We start from the raw sequence: 20020 nt of genomic DNA on the forward strand, positions 1-20020 counted from the left end.
TGAATTTCTTAACTACATATGCAGGTAAAAAAATATACTCCTGTGTATTGATTTTAAGGCAAAAGATGTTTATGGCTAGGTACATTCGTGCAACGATTGTGCTTTTTTCACGAATGCGCCCTTGTTAAATCATCACCCGTTTGGCGAAGTAGGCTGTGATTTGATGATAAATTGATTATATGCAACGCAGGACAAGCTAGTTAACCCAGTAATAGCCTCAACTATGAGTAGTTAACTAGTGATTGTGAAGATTGATTGATTTTTATAGGATAAGTTTTATAGGATAATGCTAGCAACTTACTTTGGCTCCTTGCTGCACTCGCGTAACAGGTGGTCAGCCTGCCACGCAGTTTCCTCGTGGAATGCAATGTAATCGGCGTCCAAAAATGCTGATTACCGATTGTTATGAAAACTTGAAATCGGCCCTAATTAATCGGCCACTTCCTCTAGTATAGGAGGAAGTGTTGCGTGAGTATTGTGTGCCAAACAGTTGCTGTTAGATTACAATACTTTGTCTGACCATTTGGAACAGTGTAAACAACACTAAGTAAATAAGTGTACCAGTCTGTTCTAATAAAAAAATATATAAAGCCTTTATTACAGCAGACAGAAAACAGGCTAATTATTCAAAGCTTGCTTTGTTTAATTTTAAAACAAAAATACTTGATTGCGTTTCAAAGCATGAATGCTCTGTGATGGCATGAACGAATGATTGATACAATAGCCTATATATTGAAATATAGACCTAAGTAAGTTACGGTATTAAGACTAAACAGGATGTGCTCCTACAGCTCGCTGGTGGTTATACAAGGCTGTTATACAAAGCCTACTAATGATAACATTACTTATTATTATGATCATAATAAATCCTAAATCAATCATTATTACAGCATAGCAAAGATTTATAAACAAATCTGTGAAATTGCTTTATCTGGCATTTAGCCGTTGCATGAGGCTTGGTGCTCATGGAATCAGTAAGCTCTTAAACAAACACTCAAACAGGCAACAGAAGCAAGATCTGTTTTATTTCTGTAGATATATAGGAATTATTTATAAAGCCAGGCACATTTTAAGTTGGGCAATTGATTATAGACCTAATTTAAGTTGGTTTCCTCTCCTCAATTTTCTTAGACAATTAGGCTAAGTCAAGGGCTGTTCCTTCTCCGCTGCTGCTGCCTCCGTCGCATTGTTCTCAATCCCAATATGCTGGGTAACTTTGCTAATATGCATTTAGCAACATAGGGAAAGGCGCCGATTCTGCGGCGCACTGAAGATTATATTTCAGAACCGCGGACAGTGACCGTATCCAATGCAGGAAAAAGCGCATTTGTTATAAAATATTAGATTTGTTACTGTTGCACCATTTATTTTTACCAAATATAACCATATACAATTCCAGTATCACATGTCTTGTTGATGGACTGTGCCATCTCCAAGGCCTCCGCAATGGATTTGTCCACCGAGACAGGTGCGAGTCAGACAGGTGTCCTGTGCACCATGATTTAAACATTTTTTTTTATTGCTACTGCTCAACTAAAGAAATCTTGGTCAGCCTATCACCCAAACAATCGACCACTTGACTAAATGTGGTCAGGCCAAGTGAGCACACACACACTGACCCTCCCCCCCCCCTGCTGTACCAGGTGCTCATACACACACTGAGCCCCCCCCCCCCCCGCTGTACCAGGTGCTCATTAACACACTGAACCCCCCCCGCTGTACCAGGTGCTCATACACACACTGCCCCCCCCCCCCCCCGCTGTACCAGGTGCTCATACACAAACTGATCCCCCCCACGCTGTACCAGGTGCTCATACACACACTGACCCCTCCCGCTGTACCAGGTGCTCATACACACGCTGATCCCCCCCCCCCCGCTGTACCAGGTGCTCATACACACACACACACACTGACCATCCCCCCCGCTGTACCAGGTGCTCTCGCCCCCCCCCGCCCTGTACCAGGTGCTCACACACACTGACCATCCCCCCCCGCTGTACCAGGTGCTCTCACCCCCCCCCCCCCCCCCCCCCCCCTTCTTACAACTGTTCTCTACCTCTAGTCTACAGTGATTTCTTCTCACAAAGATTTTAGTATTTAGTTATTGTGGTGTTCAGTGCTGATTTGAATGCTCAAAGTGAATTGTCTGCAATTCTTTTTTTAAAGAAGCAATGTCTGTAGATTGTCATCATCCATAACAATCTGTCCATCCTGGAGAACCTTCTATCCTCTTTCCTCTCGTTGTCAGACTGTGGACAGTCCTAGTATCTCAATTTGTCTTCCCGCGATTACTCGCTTCTTTCTCAACTGTATTGGAGGAGATGGACCCAAGGTCGTTCTGAATGCAATTCGAGGAGAGAGAATGCGAGGAAGTGAGAAGACCAATTGAGATACTAGAACTGTCCAAACAGTCTGACAACTAAAGGAAAGAATCGCCTACTTCTCAACCCATTGGCTTGGACGGTCAGAGGGGAGGGACATCTGACCGTCTCATCCAATGGGTCTTGAGAAGGTGAGAGGACGCAAGGAATCAAAAAATGGAATTGAAAAAGCCCTATAATCCTAGCTGATGGTTTGCTGAATGCTTGTCTGTTTTCTGTCCACCACAGGGGGTGATGTGTGCCAGTCTGCACTATGACAAGATGACATCCTGGCCTTTGGAGCGCTAGAAGCAACAGAAACTTAAAAAATATACATTACCTGGATGCTTTCTCTCCCTGACATCCCTCGCTCGCTTTGAGACCCATTTTAACACACCGACCGTGGCGGCTCAACACTTGCACCTGATGGGCGTGGCCACTGTGACTGCTCCATGATTGGCTTGGCTAGGACCACGGTCCTGGGGTTTAGACCGCTTTTAAACCACCTCAACCACTGTCACGCAGGGAAGAGAGGAAGTAATTTTGGTGCTTCAGCATTCTCATAACACAAGGCAATGTGTGGTGTCACTTTTTTTTTTTTCCTTTGTGGTTTGTGTTGGGTTTTTTGATTGTCCCAAACCAAAAAAAGACTTTTACGCTCACCTGTGTATATTTATATTTTATTTTTTACTATTTATGTTGAAATTATTTTAATGTCGGTTTGTTTGGGTTTAAGCTTTTAGCGGGGCCTCTCTGTACATAGATTTGTAATACAGTAAATTAATCTTTAGAATAGTGAGATCGATTAACTTTCCCTTTATTAATTCACGTTCCATCCCCATACTCCTTCCATTTAAGATAAACTAGTGCGTTGAATTATTATGAGGGCAGCATTGGGCACAACTCTAACACATTTTTCAGGTACTATTTTTTTTGTTCCTGTCTTAATAAGCTACTTTAGTCACCATTTTATTTAGTTTTCCATCACTGAATTCCAATTGCCTGCCTGCTTTTCTGTTATGAGGGGTTTATTGAAAATATTTTTGTTTATTTAGATTTGAGATGCACTGATATCTTGAGTGTTGCTGTTTCCAAAGTTATGGATCATTTTATTGTGGCACCGGTCAATGTTTCTTAGGTTACGTCCCAAATGGCACCCTGTTCCCTATTTAGTGCACTACTTTTGACTAAGGCCCTGATCAAAAGTAGTGAACTATATGGGGTGCCATTTGGGGAGTTGACTTGGACTGTTCCAGCTCTTCCTCTTCCAAGAGGAAAATCACTGTCAATTTCCCCTGAAGGTGTTGATAAACTACTTTTATAATGCAGCCTGGGTCGGGAAACCAGTTTTTTTTTATTCACTCAAATTAAGGACATAACTAAAAGCAATGTGTTCCATCACTACAGTTTGAAGTTCACTTTATTGAGAGAAATTGTTGCTCTGATTTTTGTTCAGTGTGTTTTATAAGTTGTTGTTTTTTCGAGGTGGTGTCATTTAGATTTCATTAATGAAAACCCTGATGTAATCACGTTTCAGGCCGATGAGTTAACTGGGTGCATTTAAATGGGATAACAATATTTGGATACATCGGGTCATGGGTGGGATTTCATATCAGTAACCATCCAGCGGTTTGCCCAGGTGTATATGGACTAGATCTCTTGGTTTAGTTTTCTTTGTCAAGTCTCCTGCTGTTACCCATGCTGTTTTGTACCTAAGCTTGTTTAAAATGGCACCCTATTGCTTACAGTGCACTACTTCTCTGGTCGAAAGTAGTGCACTATAGGGAATAACATTTGGGATGTAACCTAGCCATTGATCTTAAAGGAATCTAATCATGTTGATGGGAATATGATGGTTAGAGCTTTTCTAGATCACTGTACTGGTTTAAGTTGGGTTCTTGTTGAGGTGTTCTTGTTGAGGTGTTCATGTTGACAATTTAAGGTTTGGTTTTTGTTTAAAAAAAAAATATATATACAAATAAATTTGAATTAAGTAATCACACAGTCGTACTTTACTGAAAGCTGTAATTGTTTCTTGACTGTTATACTGTATACCATCAGTCCAATTTTCAAATGGACATTTCTCCCCCAGTTTCAATCCATGACCCTTGGAGCTTTATTTCTCAGATGAGTCCAGTTTCTGAAGTATTTTTCTGTCTTCACTGTGGACTGGTTGCCATCTGAAATTGGTTGTTGGTCAAGACCCAGAGTGTGATCCAAAGAGCAGACATGCCCTACAATTCCTTTATGGTCAAAGCTAAATTGATGTATGAAGCTGGACCTAACTTAAGTCAGCTTTGGGGAAGGTACGCTGTTTGATCTATTCCACACAATTTGTGACCCGGGGTGGTTTTGTTAGTGCAGACTTAGCAAAATGCTTAGCAACATAAACTAGCATTTATTATTGGGCAAGTTCAGGTTAGTCCTTCCCTGATTTGGCATACACCCCAAAAGTGGCTGCTGGTTGGTCACAGCTGCTTTTCTGTCAAGGCAAATCAGACTTCTGGTCACAGACCATTTTGTTAGACAGCAGTATGCTGGTGTACCTATGCTCCCTGGGGGGACCTGCCCCCTTCACAGACAGGCTGCTCTGAGTTATGGAGTAGTCTAATAGGCTTTATGAAATATGAATTTATAAAGGTGATCCACGCCTAACACAAACTTCCATACAAACCCATCAACATGCACATGCTTTGAGTCTGTCAACAACTCTTCTGTCCATGACTGACTGAACACAGACAATGCCCCACACACTCAATTTCCAGACAGACATAGTGAAATAAAGGACTAAAGCAACCTAACGTGCTCCTTATAGTCCAAGGACTTTACATGTTCTGTGACTGACATAACAATAGAAAAACTTCTGATGCTCAACCAATTTTCGACCTTGCACCTTGTGTATTCAAACTCAACAGTAAGTTGACCCTGAATTCCCCCCCAAAACGTATGTCCAGTGGCGATTTTAGCATGTAAATCTTGGACGGGAAAACTCAGAAAAAAAAAATATTTTTTTATGCGACAAAGCCACTACACAAAACAATACATTAATTGCACTATAACTATGACAAACGGTGCCCACAAACTGTTAGGTCCTACATAAAGCTGTCCCAACATTTTACCACTGCTACACCTGGCTATCAGCGGAGCATTGTCTGGCAGGGAAACAGTTAATTCAACCTCATTTACTGCCTTTAAAAAAATCATAGCTGATATGGCTGACTTGCTTGAACACGTGGTTTCTACTGACAATTGAGATGTACACACTATGGCATAAGGGGACGACAAGTTGATAAGAGGCAATTCGTGATTTATATTAAGATATTATTGAGCGAGCTAGGACAGACGTAGTCAATATTACTATTTGTTCAGAACTTTTGAAATGTACAGCGACAGAATTCAGAACATGGCACGTTCTTACTGTATTATCGCTGTATGTCACTTATGCCTGGAGACCCCTCAAAATAAGGAATATTATGCTTCCAAACCCTTCCAGAACCAATGCGTATTAATGTTCAGACGGAGTGTTGGGGCTCAAAACTCCCCTCTACAGACGCCTTTGTCCAGTGACACTTATGTGTAATGAAACAGAGTCATGATCAAGTGCTAAAACAGACCTACAGCACTTGCTATAACATGCCCTTATGACATTTCTAATTGAGTAATTGAGCTTGCCATTTTATTCACTCTTTGTGGCTTCCTCTTCACTCATACTATTGCGCTTCCTTCCCTGCTGGTTAAATCAGCCTTCTGCAACTGTAGCGAAGGTTCAATAAGCAAGGGGAGGAGAGAAGCATAAGGGTAGACCGTGCTGACGCTCTCAAACACACACATAGAGGGAGATATAATTGGAGGGAGTGAGCGGGGAGAAGAGAACGGAGTGTGTGTGAGGAGTTGATATCACGGGCTTAGGGAGGGATACAGTACTGTACAGTTGTCAGAGGGAGGATTCGGATATCCGGTTAGCGGAGCAGCATGATCTTAACTGCGGGTAGTGCCTCTTCAACCGCGATGATCTCACCGACAACTGTGGATTGACAGATAGGCGCACAGAGAAACATACCGAGGACACATTTACCCCAGAAAGAGTGTGAGGGTTTGTTTGTGTGTTGGTGTAACCACATGAGCTCATTGCTTGCCCATGTGTCCTGACTGGGTTCGACTTCTCTGCCCGTGATAACATCCAAACGGGTATGTTTATGTTTTGTTGTTTGTCTCAGCTCTCTGAAAACGAATGACATTTGTGTATTAAGATGGAATGGAAATGTAGGGCAAGGTTCACGGGTGTTGTTCTTATCCTAGATGAAACGACAAGTATTCTCATCACTTAGATGTTGCCAGTAGACCTACAACATTAATATCTGGGGCCTCTATGATAAAATAAACTCTTGGGAAAGATTGTTTATGAGACGTGTGTAGGCTCAACTGTACAGTGTACACTTTTTGGAAAGAGAGGGGAGAAGTTATGAATTGTCTATAGAAGGATCCCTTACATGGGTTCGTTTTTGGCCACAGCACAAGTTCTGGTCACAACAGTTAAATAACGGTTAATTAACACCCGACCAATGTTCTACAATAGGTTATACGTTCTGCCAAGACCTGTAAACGATTCTTATCCGCTGTATGATATTGATTTTGATGTCTGTGCCAGCGACTATTTGTGGATAGTATTCCAATCACGCCACACTCTCTGGCAGGACTCAAGCCGAGATATGCGTGACAGAGTAAATTGTGTCAAGCGCAGCTGGAGAGATGGAAAGAGAGCAGAGAAATGTGCGAGAGTGTGATTCGGTGCGTAAGCGATCTGTATTTTCCTGTTTGCTAAACTGCCATTGTTATAACGGGCACCAGCAGTTCGCCACGTGCCCTGAGCATGCAGGAGGGCAAGGTGCACAAAAAACCCACAGGCGCACGCACGTTGGCCCCCTTTTGGCGTTTTTTTTTTATGTAGCATACATTTGTTTGTAAATCACCACAAATAAAATTAAAAAAAATTTCATAGGGTGTTTGACAATATTTCTGGTGTAATTATTGGAAAGTAGACTAGATTCAGGCTACCCATTGAAATGAATTGGATGACAATGTTTGCAGGCAATTCATCAACGTCAAACAGGTGTGTGAAATCGTATTCATTATAGCTTATACCCATTTAGGTTTCTTTTATTTCTTCAGGGATCATGCCTCCCTCGGAGAACATTGACACTCTCCCATGCTCTTTCTAATCCCCTTTTAAATTTTTGTTCTTCTTCCTGCGTCCCCTTCCATATATAGTGCGAATCTTTTCATCCGCGTGCATCTCGCGCTCTCCCTCCGCGGAAGATGAATGGCGTTTCTCCGTGCATTTGCGCTCCCCAGAAGAGTTCCAAGATAGCGGTGCCACAGCACAGACGGATTATCCTCGCGTGTAAACCGCGTTTGGTTGCGCTGTCATTTAAAATAACTCAGTTAAAAGAGCTGCTTTAATGAGATGCCCTCCTCTGTCTCTCTCCAGCTCGTCTCTCTTTCCTCATACCGCCTTCCTTTGCTCATTTAACTTCTAAGGACTCTGTATTTTTTTGTGGTGATTTAGATGCCTCACTTTAACCGTGTGGTAAGATTATGATGATGATGCCAATGGGTAAATGATCACCACAGGTAGTGCTGAGCAGTTCTGATGGGACTGCAGTTCATCATACAAACCCAACTCTTCAAACCACACAGGTAGCAGAACTAGTTAAAAGCTTCAACAGTAGAACAAGTTAAACGCTTGGAACAGTAGAACCAGTTAAACGCTTCAACAGTAGAACCAGTTAAACGCTTGGAACAGAAGAACCAGTTAAACACTTGGAACAGAAGAACCAGTTAAACACTTGGAACAGTAGAACCAGTTAAAAGCTTGGAACAGTAGAACCAGTTAAACGCTTGGAACAGTAGAACCAGATAAAAGCTTGGAACAGTAGAACCACTTAAGGTCTTCAACAGTAGAACCACTTAAAAGCTTCAACAGTAGAACCAGTTAAACGCTTGGAACAGTAGAACCAGTTAAAAGCTTGGAACAGTAGAACCAGTTAAAAGCTTGGAACAGTAGAACCAGATAAAAGCTTGGAACTGTAGAACCAGTTAAAATCTTCAACAGTAGAACCAGTTGAAAGCTTCAACAGTAGAACCAGTTAAAAGCTTGGAACACTAGAACCACTTAAGGTCTTCAACAGTAGAACCAGTTAAGGTCTTCAACAGTAGAACCAGTTAAGCTCTTCAACAGTAGAACCAGTTAAAAGCTTGGAACACTAGAACCACTTAAGGTCTTCAACAGTAGAACCAGTTAAGGTCTTCAACAGTAGAACCAGTTAAGCTCTTCAACAGTAGAACCAGTTAAAAGCTTGGAACACTAGAACCAGTTAAGGTCTTCAACAGTAGAACCAGTTAAGGTCTTCAACAGTAGAACCAGTTAAGCTCTTCAACAGTAGAACCAGTTAAAAGCTTGTCTCATCCTGCACCACTTTAACCTTAATGTTCTCCCTCTGTGCTAGCAGACAGTGTGTTTAATACAAGCCTAGGGGACAGTGTGTTTAATACAAGCCTAGCAGACAGTGTGTTTAATACAAGCCTAGGGGACAGAGTATGTTTGTAGTTTATCTGTGTGTTCTAATAACGGAAGCAGTCTCTTTTACAGGATTAGTGGAAAATGTGGTTGGACTACTTTATGGGAAAAGCATTCTCAGCAGGGGACATTCTTCTGCTGCTAGAGCAATAAGAGAAGTGAACAGAAGGCCCCCACTACCGTCTGTCTACACAAGGGGAGAATGACTGCACCCTCATTGAAGCCACAGAAGTTCAAGGCCGACCGCAGTGCTGCAGGCATTGTTTGCAGAAAACAGGATCCCCATTATAGTGAATGGGAAAATGGCAATCTTCGTGGTCAATCTTCATGTAAATAAACATATTTTTTTAAAGAAAATAATGGTAACAATATAATTGCTTCTAATACACCAGATGTATGTCCTGGAAACTATTCATTTAAAATCGCACACAGAAGAAGTTATAAGGATAATTTAGTTCTAATGGCAGCCTGCAGTACCCCAGTCGGCCTTCAACTTGAGTTACTTAGTGAGAGGGGGCGGCACTGAGCTAGCCTGCAACATCACTTCCGGGAGTAGCTCAAACTGTGCATTTTATGTAAAGGCAATGCTACCGAATACTAATTGAGTGTATGTAAACTTCTGACCCCCTGGGAATGTGATGAAAGAAATAAAATCATTCTCTACTATTATTCTGACATTTCACATTCTTAAAATAAAGTGGTGATCCTAACTGACCTAAGAAAGGGAATTCTTACTAGGATTAAATGTCAGGAATTGTGAAAAACTGAGTTTAAATCTATTTGGCTAAGGTGTATGTAAACTTCCGACTTCAACTGTATAACATTAAATAGACTGGTTGGTTGTTTAGCAACAAACCGATGTGTGCACAACTATGGGGCAAAACAGATGGGTTGGCTTAGATTGTTGACAACATCTAAACTATATTTAGTCTCCAATGTTTATTGGGCACTTGTCTCTCAAATACATCGTTACAGTTGTTGGTTAGTTGCCTAGTGGATTTTAGCTAAATTAGCATAGATGTGACATCAGTCAAAACACCTCAAAACAAGACATGGTATCAAGAACAAGATAAAACTAACTGAAACGAGCCACTTACGATTCCCCACATGGAGTTTATTGTCATTGCTGCTAGCTATCTGGCCATCCAGACTCACAACACACGGCCTTCCGCACCATTGAAGCGTGTGCATCGTTTTTTGTGACATTCTCAGCTAACCCGTCTATAAATATTGTACTTAATATCCGATTTGGACTTCAATTTTTTAACAATGAGGAATGAGGAATCCAAAGAAATTGTCAAAAGCCAACCACAGAACCACACCCCACGCCAATCCCACCTCAACATCAATAATGTAGTATGGAGCTGTGGCTCTGAGTATTTTCTTCATCCTATGGAATGTATTCTCAGTGATTTTGGTGATGTTTTTTCCCCTGTTCAGAGAAATTAGTCATTGAAGTTGTTGGGTTTATGTCCCTTCCTACATCCTGATATTACCACGTTCTTACCACTAGATGGTGCTGTTCCTGCTAGTAGGTTATTGCTTCTTTTTTGAATCCCCCACATTGTTAAAGGGGTAGTTCACCCAAATTACAAAATTACATATTGGTTTTCTTACCCTGTAAGCGGTCTATGGACTAGTGCTAATTTTGTCAACAAAAATAGTGACAAAAATGTTCATCAAACCTATTTTTCAGTTTCAAATGACGAGACTATAACTGACTAAATAGACCCAGAAAAAACTATAACTTAATGAAAAAGATTTTTCATTTCAGTTGACTAAAACGAGACAAGACAAAATTCTCTGTAACTAAAATCGGACTACTAAGTGGACTGTTAATAATATGAATAAAATATAAAATAATATGAATAAAATTAATATTAGCAGCACAGATGCACAGCGCAGTTCTGTTCAGTAGTGGGAACGACGCGCCACACCCGAGACACACACACCCTACATCAGCTGGTGAGCTGCGGGGAGCAAGCAATGAGTGTGGGCAGACAGGCTTCCGATTATACACATCGCGTAGGTGACTCACTTGCTTCCCCATAGCTAACCAGTCACTACCAGCCTTCTAGTTAGCTACCCTGGTTAAGAAACACAAGCTGCTTCATGAAAGTAAAAACAATAGCAGTCTTGAGTTTAATTGGAAAACAAAAGTCTAGCCATATTTTTCCCTCCCTTGAGTATAGAAAAGTAGGGTGTCTTTGAATTTGTAGTCTCGCCCGAACCTTCCCACGTTCCCTACTGCATTTCATAGCCAGGTTCTGTAGCCACAGTAGCCAAGTCTCCCTCTTTTTCTTAGTGAAAAGGGCTTGAGAGATTACAGTTCCAAAGATATGACACATAATACCGGCGCTAAGTTTTTTTTTGTGCGTTGGTGTACCACATTTTACATTCATAAAACATATTGCAGGCCGGTCTAAAACTAGGCTACTTGCGCACCGGATCATTAACCATTTGTTAAGGCTACACCTTGTTCAGTTTATTGACTAAATTCCTCTTGCCACTACACTATCTCAGTGGGTAAATAACTTTATTTTGAGTTAATGTGGACTCAGACTTGAGCACATGGACCAAGATTTGAGCCAAAAGTAACACTCCTATGGACCAGGTATGACAGCACCCCATGCTTTGGTTTTGTTTACCTGGCCACTGTTTCAAATGCTTTTTAGTATTTTTGTCCCAAATCCAATGCCAGTCGATTGTGACTATATTAGCATTTTTTCACTTTATGTCTAAACCATCCTAAAGTATAAAAAAGGGTTGTGTAACTCAGTGATGTTACTTATATACTGAACAAAAATATAAATGTAACAGTTTAACTTTAGTCCGTCCCCTCGCCCCGACCCGGGCGCGAACCAGGGACCCTCTGCACACATCAACAACAGTCACCCACGAGCATCGTTACCCATCGCTCCACAAAAGCCGCGGCCCTTGCAGAGCAAGGGGAACCACTACTTCAAGGTCTCAAAGCGAGTGACGTCACCGATTGAAACGCTATTAGCGCGCACCACCACTAACTAGCTAGCCATTTCACATCGGTTACATAAACGCAACATATAAAGTGTTGGTCCCATGTTTCATGAGCTGAAATCAAAGATCCCAGAAATGTTCCATATGCACAAAAAAAGTTTACATCCCTGTTAGTGAGCATTTTTCCTTTGCCAAGATAATCCATCCACCTTACAGGTGTGGCATATCAAGAAGCTGATTAAACAGCATGATCATTACACAGGTGCATCTTGTACTGGGGACAATAAAAGGCCACTCTAAAATGTGCAGTTTTGTCAAACAACACAATGCCACAGATGTCTCAAGTTTTGAGGGAGTGTGCAATTGGCATGCTGACTACAGGAATGTCCAACAGAGCTGTTGCCAGATAATTAAATGTTAAGTTATCTACCATAAGCCGCCTCAACGTCATTTTAGAGAATTTGGCAGTATGTCCAACTGGCCTCACAACCACAGACCATGTGTAACCACGCCAGCCCAGGACCTCCACATCCAGCTTCTTCACCTCGTCTGAGACCAGCCAGGATCGTCTGAGACCAGCCACTTGGACAGCTGATGAAACTGTAGGTTTGGACAACCAAAGAATTTCTGCACAAACTGTCAGAAACCGTCTCAGGGAAGGTCATCTGCGTGCTCATTGTCCTCACCAGGGTCTTGACCTGACTGCAGTTCGGCGTCGTAACCGACTTCAGTGGGCAAATGCTCACCTTCAAAGGCCACTGGAATGCTGGAGAAGTGTGCTCTTCATGGATGAATCTCAGTTAATCTGCGTTGTTTTCGGAGAGTGGTTTGCTGATGTCAACGTTGGGAACAGAGTGCCCCATGGTGGTGGTGGGGTTATGGTATGGGCAGGCATAAGCTGCGAACAACGAACACAATTGCATTTTATCAATGGAGCTTAGAATGCACATGATACCGTGATGAGATCCTGAGGCCCATTGTTGTGCCATTCATCCACCGCCATCATCTCAATGTTTCAGCATGATAATTCACAGCTCCATGTCACAATGGATCTGTACACAATTCCTGTCCCAGCTCTTCCATGGCCTGCATACTCATCAGACATGTCACCCATTGAGCACGTTTAGGATGCTCTGGTTCGACATGAATGACAGCTTGTTCCAGTTCCTGACAATATCCAGCAACTTCGCACAGCCATTGAAGAGGAGCAGGACAACATTCCACAGGCCACAATCACCAGCCTTGTCAAGAAGGAGATGCATGAGGCAAATGGTGTTAACACAAGATACTGACTGGTTTTCTGATCCACGCCCCTACCTAAAAAAAGAAGATCTGTGAACAACAGATGCATATCTGCATTCATTAGATAAATATTTCAGCAAAATAATTTTTCTGTAACACTTATCTGTTTATAACTACTAATTTATCTGTTTCTAACTACATAAACTATTTCAGAACAATCTGAGATGGTGGGTGTCATGGCTTGCTGAAACGACCCGTCTCTGTGCAACGATGCTTGTCGACTGGAGAGTCTGGAGGTTTCTCTCCCCCTCCTCTCATTCTCTCCCATACTTTCAACATGTATACCTACTGTATATGCTCTCTTGCCTCTCTCTCTCTCTCTCTCTCTCTCTCTCTCTTTCTATTTTTCTATTTCTCTGTCTCTCTGTCTCTCTCTCTCTCTCTCTCTCGCTCTCTCTCTGTCTATCTCTCTCTGTCTCTCTTTCTATTTCTCTGTCTCTCTCTCTCTCTCTCTCTCTCTCTCTCTCTCTCTCTCTCTCTCTCTCTCTCTCTCTCTCGCTCGCTCGCTCTCTCTCATAGTTTCCTCTTATGGTTAATGAAATTGAAGGCATGTTCTCCACGAATGTACCTGAATGGGTAAGGAGAGAAAACAGTCTGGAGGAAGAGGGAAGATGAATTTTGTAAACGCATCCATTATGTTGTTCATTGGAAGTTTTGAACTTTTAGAGCATGTTGCTCTCTGCTGGAGACACTTGGTCACCACCAGGCTATTTGATGTAAATCTTTGACTATGCAGTCTCTTAGACTCGTTAGTTGCGATAATGTCTGTGTCTGTGCTGCTGTGGCCCTAAAGGGACTTGGTGTCATTATACACACTGATCACACACATTTACACACCCGGCTTGGCTGCATTAGTCCCCATTACCCTCACACACACACACACACACACACACACACTCACCTGAGAGTTGTCATACACCTTTCCATATCGGCTCAATGTGACTTAAACTACACATACACGTTAACACACACACAGTCAGAGGTGTCACACATATTTCTGTGTTGGCTCAGTGTGACTTAAACCACACACACACACACACACACACACACTGTCTTCTCCTTGCGGCTCTAACCAGCCGTATCTGACAGGGATTTTAACGGTAACCGCGGAGACGGTCATATCGTAGCGACAATGTCACAAGGGATTAGCCTGACGACGCTCCACTCCACCCAACTGACTTCTGGATCCTCCGCTCCTCTCTTTCTCTCCTCTTCTTCTCTCCCGTTTCCTCAGAACCCCATGTCCCTTGTCCTCCTTTCTAAACCCTCTCTTACTCTGTTCCTCTCCTCCTCTTGTCTCCTCCTTTACTTCCTTGCATCCTTTCTTTTACTCGTTTTCTTTTTCCTCTTCCTCTATTTCCTCTCCTTTTCATTCTGACCCTCATCTCCTCTCTCCTCTTCCTCTATTTCCTCTCCTTTTCATTCTGACCCTCATCTCCTCTCTCCTCTTCCTCTATTTCCTCTCCTTTTCATTCTGACCCTCATCTCCTCTCTACTCTTCCTCTATTTCCTCTCCTTTTCATTCTGACCCTCATCTCCTCTCTCCTCTTCCTCTATTTCCTCTCCTTTTCATTCTGACCCTCATCTCCTCTCTCCTCTTCCTCTATTTCCTCTCCTTTTCATTCTGACCCTCATCTCCTCTCTCCTCTTCCTCTATTTCCTCTCCTTTTCATTCTGACCCTCATCTCCTCTCTTCTCCTCTTCCCTAGTTCCTTATTTTTGCATTATTTTCCTCTCCTCCTCCTCCCTACCTTCCCTCCTCTCCCCCTCCTTTCCTTCTCTCGTCTCCTCCAGTGCCAATGTTGTCATGGTCGACAGGGCAGGAAATCTGAGTTTCATTTCTGCTTTAATTCATTCTGATCAAACATGTCGCTCCCAATCACCCAGATTTGATTAGTGAATGCCCGTATCTGAGGCCACCAGCCATGTAATGGTTGACACATTCATATTCCTGTATTATTGGTGTGTGTACGTGTTCATGGTTGTGTGTGTGCGAGCTGTGTGAGTGTTGTGACACATTATCCACCATAGTTTCTCACGGCAGACAGAGGCAGGGTTTAATACTATAATGCAACACCTGTGACGGGTTTATATTTAGAAACAAGTTTATCTTTATGATAATTATTTTTCTCTTCCCTCTCACTCCATCTCTCCATCTCTCTCCTCTCTCTCCCGGTCTCCTTCTCTCCATCTCATTCTCTTCATCTCTCTCTTTCTTACTTGGCTTTCTCTCTTCCTTTCAATCTAACTCCTCTCCCTCCCTGCAGAGGGATGGGCTGCAGGCTTCCTAAACTGCGGAGGACTGGGGAGGAGAAGAGTCCCGGGAAGATCTACTCCACCCTCCGACGACCGCAGGTGGAGACCAAGGTGGGCGTGGCCTACACCTACCACTTTCTGGACTTCCTGCTGGGGAAGGAAGGTAGGGAATATGGACAGGCACACACACACACACACACACACACACACACACACACACACACACACACACACACACACACACACACACACACACACACACACACACACACACACACACACACACACACACACACTTCTAGCTCCAGTAGTGAATTCTAATTCAACCCCTAGCCATCATAAAGGATTAGACAGGAATCCATTTGATTTATCCAGATCTATATGTCACCTGACCAAAGCACTGGTATATTCCAATCCAAGTGCCAATGAGATTTATCAAACTCCATGCGTTTACATTTGTTGAATGACATGAAAATAGAGCTCTTTGGTGACGCATACCAGTGGTCAGTTTGGCATAAAAATGAGAATGCATGAGCAGAAAAGAACCTCATACCTACTGTAAAATATGGTGGTGGATATTTGATGTTATGGGGCTATTTTGATTCCACTGGTCCTGGGGCCTTAAGGTCAACATCATGAACTTTACCCAGTACCTGGACATTTTTGCCAAAAACATGGTTGCCTTTGCCAGGAGGCTGAAACTTGGCCACAAGTGTGTCTTCCTGCAAGACAATAACCCCAAGCACACATACAAATCCACAAATAAATAGTTAATTGGTCACAAAAGAAACATTTTACAATGGCCGTCTGTCTCCGGACTTGAAATCCATTGAAAACCTGTGGTTTATATTGAAGAGGACAGTCCATAAGCACATACTAAGGATATCAAAGATCTGGATAGATTGTGTATGGAGGAATGGTTTAGATCCCTCCCAATGCGTTCTCCAACTCATAAAACAGAAAAAACGTCTCAGTGGCTTTATCCTCACGTGCGAGGTAATTAAAGGTATTAAAAACAGGAGTGTCAATCATTTTGACTCCTACCTTTTTAGGAGAAAAAAGTAGTACTTGTTAAAATATATATTTTTACCTTAATTTCACCTTTATTTATACAGAACAAATTCTTATTTAGAATGATGATCTGTCTTTCTCTGAGGAATTGTGCTAGTATAAAATAATATAATATCCCAATTTTTTTAGCATACAATATAGCTCGGTATTTGAATTATTTTATACTGTCATTTTTGCTCATCTTTATCAAGGGCGTCAATAATTTCAGACCCCACTGTATATGAAGTGGCTAGAAGTCTAATTTGGAATTCTGTAGCTCTTCAAGACCAAGGTTTGTAACCAGGGTGTATATTTCAAGATAATCTCTGTGTGAGTAGGCATCCCACAGTACCAAAGATTCAGCTGTACAGTTCAGACTAATCCACGCCCTCTTCCTACCTCTGAAAACGAGAGGGAGATGAGAGAGGACTGTAGTTGATGTTCTGCACAGTGTTTAGAGAATGAAGTGTGTGTGTCTTTGTGTGTGTGTGTGTGTTCTGCGCAGCAGTATTTTGGGAGTGTTTGATGAGAAGTCCCATGAGGCTGCTGGGTTCTAAATATACTAATTCTGCTATTGTGACAGAACAGAAGAGATTGTGCAGAGAGAGTAAAAAGAGAGAGTTGGGGAAAGAGGGAGGGTGTGATAAAGGGAGATGTTTCTGGATTTTTAAACCTCACTTTGTCCATGTTAAAATGAACTTTCCCTCACACTGTGTTTAGGAATGGATGCAGGAAGTTGAGTCAGTCAGTTGTTGAATTTGCTACATACTCAGAACATTCAGCAGCCAGCCCAATACAGACAGTGGTTGAATTTGCTACGTACTCAGAACATTCAGCAGCCAGCCCAATACAGACAGTGGTTGAATTTGCTACGTACTCAGAACATTCAGCAGCCAGCCCAATACAGACAGTGGTTGAATTTGCTACGTACTCAGAACATTCAGCAGCCAGCCCAATACAGACAGTGGTTGAATTTGCTACGTACTCAGAACATTCAGCAGCCAGCCCAATACAGACAGTGGTTGAATTTGCTACGTACTCAGAACATTCAGCAGCCAGCCCAATACAGACAGTGGTTGAATTTGCTACGTACTCAGAACATTCAGCAGCCAGCCCAATACAGACAGTGGTTGAATTTGCTACGTACTCAGAACATTCAGCAGCCAGCCCAATACAGACAGTGGTTGAATTTGCTACGTACTCAGAACATTCAGCAGCCAGCCCAATACAGACAGTGGTTGAATTTGCTACATACTCAGAACATTCAGCAGCCAGCCCAATACAGACAGTGGTTGAATTTACTACGTACTCAGAACATTCAGCAGCCAGCCCAATACAGACAGTGGTTGAATTTGCTACATACTCAGAACATTCAGCAGCCAGCCCAATACAGACAGTGGTTGAATTTACTACGTACTCAGAACATTCAGCAGCCAGCCCAATACAGACAGTGGTTGAATTTGCTACATACTCAGAACATTCAGCAGCCAGCCCAATACAGACAGTGGTTGAATTTACTACGTACTCAGAACATTCAGCAGCCAGCCCAATACAGACAGTGGTTGAATTTGCTACATACTCAGAACATTCAGCAGCCAGCCCAATACAGACAGTGGTTGAATTTACTACGTACTCAGAACATTCAGCAGCCAGCCCAATACAGACAGTGGTTGAATTTGATACATACTCAGAACATTCAGCAGCCAGCCCAATACAGACAGTGGTTGAATTTGCTACATACTCAGAACATTCAGCAGCCAGCCCAATACAGACAGTGGTTGCATCCCAAATGGCACCCTATTCCATACACAACAGGAACTAGGTTGCTTTTTATGGTGCACTATAAACGGACTAGGGCACCATTTGGAACTCTAGCAGAGGAAGTCATGACCAACCAGACAACAGCTCTGAATTCAGCCTCCTCCATTTCTGTTAAGCTTATCATGAGCTGGATGGGAGCCTGCTTAGAGCAGCACACATGCCCATGCTGTACTGTAGACGCAAATGCGTACACACACATTAAAAAAACTCAACTCATCAAATCAAATGTATTGGTCACATACAGGTGTTTAGCAGATGTTATTGCGGGTGTAGTGAAATGCTTGTGGTGTAGCGAAATGCATACACTCAACCTCACTTTAGTGCGTACACACACACACACAAGCATCAGGCTAGGGACTATTGTCATCTTGTCTCTAGACAGACAGGCAGGTCATTTATATGGTAAATTCCTTGATGCCACATGAGCTCCTTACGTCTGCATAGCAGTGCTCTGCTGAGGGGATCAAGGAAGATACTCCCAGTATTGTTTTTGTGTGTGTACATATTTTTGTGTGTGTGTCATGGAGAGAGACCAAGAGAGCGAGTGAAGGATTCCTGAAGGATTATCTGATTGTTTGTGAAGATTGAGACTTCATTCCCAGCAATGGGATTTGTGTGTGTAGACGCATGTGTGTATGAGACAGAGATGTGGTGTGTGTGAGAGAAACAGTGTGTGTGTGTGTGTGTGTGTGTGTGTGTGTGTGTGTGTGTGTGTGTGTGTGTGTGTGTGTGTGTGTGTGTGTGTGTGTGTGTGTGTGTGTGTGTGTGTGTGTGTGTGTGTGTGTGTGTGTGCATACGTCCAGTGAGGAATCGGTCTGTCTCTCAGGCTGACATTGAAGAGAACCCACGGTCAAATTTACGGTTTAATTTAATTTAGTTTCCATTATTAATATTATTTCTCCCTCTGTGACTTCATGACTCCCACAAAGTAATGAAAAATAAATAACCATGTCTGTCTACTCATTTCCATTCAGAGACTATCTATATCTAGTCACAGTTGTTAATTCACTCAGATACATGGGCTTGGCTTTGGATTCAACGTTTTCTCCTTCAAGGCATAGAGCAGGGATGGACAACTGGCGGCCCCCCTTTTTGAAGGCCTTCTGATCAATAAAAAAAATATATATATATATATATATAAAATGGAGTGTAATAAGAGTGTACCAAAGCTGTCATTAAGGCAAAGGGTGGCTACTTTGAAGAATCTCAAATATAAAATATATTTTGATTTGTTTAACACTTTTATGGTTACTACCTGATTCCATATGTGTTATTTCATAGTTTTGATGTCTTCACTATTATTCTACAATGTATAAAATAGTAAAAACTAAAGAAAAACCTATGTATGAGTAGGTGTGTCCAAACTTTGACTGGTACTGTATATATATATATTTATATTTATATTGCCTTCAGAAAGTATTCACACCCCTTGTCTTTTTCCACATTTTGTTGTGTTACAGCCTGAATTTAAAAGTGATTACATTGTGATTGTTTTTATCTTTGCCCTACGCACAATACCCTTATAAATTCAAAGTGGAATTATGTTTTTAGAAATTTTGACAAATTAATAAAAAATTTCAAGCTCAAATGTCTGTAGTCAATAAGTATTTAACCCCTTTGTTATGGCAAGCCGAAATACAGTTGAAGTCGGAAGTTTACATACACTTAGGTTGGAGTC

Source organism: Salvelinus namaycush, chromosome 27 (assembly GCF_016432855.1).
Source record: "Salvelinus namaycush isolate Seneca chromosome 27, SaNama_1.0, whole genome shotgun sequence".
Taxonomy (NCBI): Eukaryota; Metazoa; Chordata; class Actinopteri; order Salmoniformes; family Salmonidae; genus Salvelinus; species Salvelinus namaycush.